Consider the following 2,500-nt stretch of genomic DNA (forward strand, 5'->3'; position numbering starts at 1 on the left):
TTACACTGCACCTTAACCTAACTTACACTGCACCTTAACCTAACTTACACTGCACCTTAACCTAACTTACACTGCACCTTAACCTAACTTACACTGCACCTTAACCTAACTTACACTGCACCTTAACCTAACTTACACTGCACCTTAACCTAACTTACACTGCACCTTAACCTAACTTACACTGCACCTTAACTGTCACATGTAACGTCACAGGAATGTAGCTTTGCCTAACAGCAACCCTCTGAACATAGTTCACTGCTTGGATCCTCTGGTGTCATGTGTATTTCTTGATGCCATGGTGCGTACCCTCACATAAAGGTCTTTCGAGTGTTGCGTACTTTCTACACAGTCCCGCTAACCACTGGAAGGGTGTACCGCTACAGAACGAATATCGCCCTCCCCTCCTGCCCTTCCAAGCTGGTCGGTCAGGCGTTTGTTTGTGAAATGAGCCTTGCAGCTGTTCAGTTGCATTCGGTTGTCGATGCAGTCAGTGTACGTTGTGGTACGGCCTGTGTGGACTGTCCGCTGATGTACGCGTAACCCACACTGATCATCCGTCGTTACGTACTGAGTGACATAATGTGGCACATGCTTGACCGTACACCGGCTGCGCCCTACAATGGCGAATCATAAGGGCCATATGTTGTGCACGATGCTACTTGTCTCGTCTCCCCATTACAGCGAGATTGCACTGTTGTACGCCGTACAGACATGTGGTAAGTAGGTACGGACGAAAGTATTGCATGTTGGCCCCCCCCCCCCCCCCTCCTCCCTCTGCCGGGAATCAGCGTGAGCCGTCTGTTGATGTAGCGACGAGGGTTTTCCTATTTAATCGTATTGCCCCACACAACATGATAGCACGGTGGACCGCGTTCCACATCTGCGACATGCTACAGAGGCCGGTTGACAGTCGACCGCGCAAGGGACATTGCACACGTGCGCGGACCATCTTCCACGTGTTCTCTCGTGTACATGCCGCAGTGTGTATGTGGGCTGATGTAGCGTGTCGTGACACATAACATGCAGGCATGCCAGAATCGTAGATTTCGCAAATGTAGATTGACGTATACGTTTGCTGCCAAAGATCCGCAAATGAACTGGAAATCAGTTGTTGAGCGGTTGTTCGCGCTGCAGGTGCATCGGTGATAGCGACGATCGGTACATCTGTGAACCGGTTGTTTCGGCGGTACCCGCCATGCCCCCGAACCTGAGTTGGCCATGTGGGTATGAAGCGATACGAGGCTGTGGCTTGGCGGGACAGTCCCCGGCCGGTGAGGGGGGGCCGCCCGGCGTGCTGGCCGCGCGCTGCGTGAGCGCACGCACTACAGCCGGCTGGTGGGGGGCGCCCAGTGGCAGGAGCGCCGGCCGACGGGCCCGGCTGGCGTCCCAGCTATGCGCCGGCGCACCCTGCGCGCGGCGCCAGGCGGCCAAAGTGGGTTCTGCCGAGCCCGGTGCGAAGCGCGGTGGACATCTGCAGTGTGCTGGTCCGATTGCGGACTGTGTGCGTTGAGGATGCGCCGCCGCCCGGCACTCGGCGTCGCGACGCCGTCTGCTGCTCGGTCGCCCCCAGCGGTTCTCGCAGGTGGTTTGTATCGCAGCTCTGCGGACGTGTTGGCGCGTGCGCTGTGCTGGGAGAGTTCGCTTCTGCACCCAAGTGGGGCTTTGCCCTTCTGTGGCGCTGGCGTTGGAGCTGCCGGTCACCGTAGGTGGCGCGTGTTGTTTCCCGCCGGCAATGCCACGACAGCACGCTCCCGGGCCTCTGTCGGCAGCGGCAAGCTCAGTTGGGAGCACGGGTGTTCGCACTGAAAGCGTCTACTCGCCTATCTCCGGGCGATTGCGCCTCTCTCGAACCCGACCAAGTACTTAGGACGGCGCTGCGCGCCGCCGGGACCTGAGAGGGTTTCGAGGTGTATCGTGCAGGGGAGCTCAGCCTCCTCCTGTTTGCAGAATAATTGAGCGGACGCTTGCGTGTTCGCGCGGGCCCTCGGGACACACTCCCGGGCGGCCGGCTGCTCAGCTCTCGTTGACGCAGCTCCCTGGTTGATCCTGCCAGTAGTCATATGCTTGTCTCAAAGATTAAGCCATGCATGTCTCAGTACAAGCCGCATTAAGGTGAAACCGCGAATGGCTCATTAAATCAGTTATGGTTCCTTAGATCGTACCCACGTTACTTGGATAACTGTGGTAATTCTAGAGCTAATACATGCAAACAGAGTCCCGACCAGAGATGGAAGGGACGCTTTTATTAGATCAAAACCAATCGGATTGGCTCGTCTGGTCCGTTTGCCTTGGTGACTCTGAATAACTTTGGGCTGATCGCACGGTCCTCGTACCGGCGACGCATCTTTCAAATGTCTGCCTTATCAACTGTCGATGGTAGGTTCTGCGCCTACCATGGTTGTAACGGGTAACGGGGAATCAGGGTTCGATTCCGGAGAGGGAGCCTGAGAAACGGCTACCACATCCAAGGAAGGCAGCAGGCGCGCAAATTACCCACTCC

At 56.6% G+C, this 2,500-nt stretch overlaps 1 non-coding gene across 1 annotated transcript in view; it reads left to right on the top strand.

Moving 5' to 3' along the window:
* The first annotated feature begins 2,033 nt into the window (after positions 1-2,033).
* The window catches only part of LOC126318033 (small subunit ribosomal RNA), a 1,893-nt gene continuing 1,426 nt past the window's right edge, over positions 2,034-2,500 (top strand). Inside the window, exon 1 of the ribosomal RNA XR_007557120.1 lies at positions 2,034-2,500. This exon is cut by the window's right edge and continues 1,426 nt beyond it. This is a non-coding gene — a ribosomal RNA (small subunit ribosomal RNA).

This window comes from Schistocerca gregaria, unplaced genomic scaffold (assembly GCF_023897955.1).
Source record: "Schistocerca gregaria isolate iqSchGreg1 unplaced genomic scaffold, iqSchGreg1.2 ptg000650l, whole genome shotgun sequence".
In the NCBI taxonomy this organism is placed as follows: domain Eukaryota; kingdom Metazoa; phylum Arthropoda; class Insecta; order Orthoptera; family Acrididae; genus Schistocerca; species Schistocerca gregaria.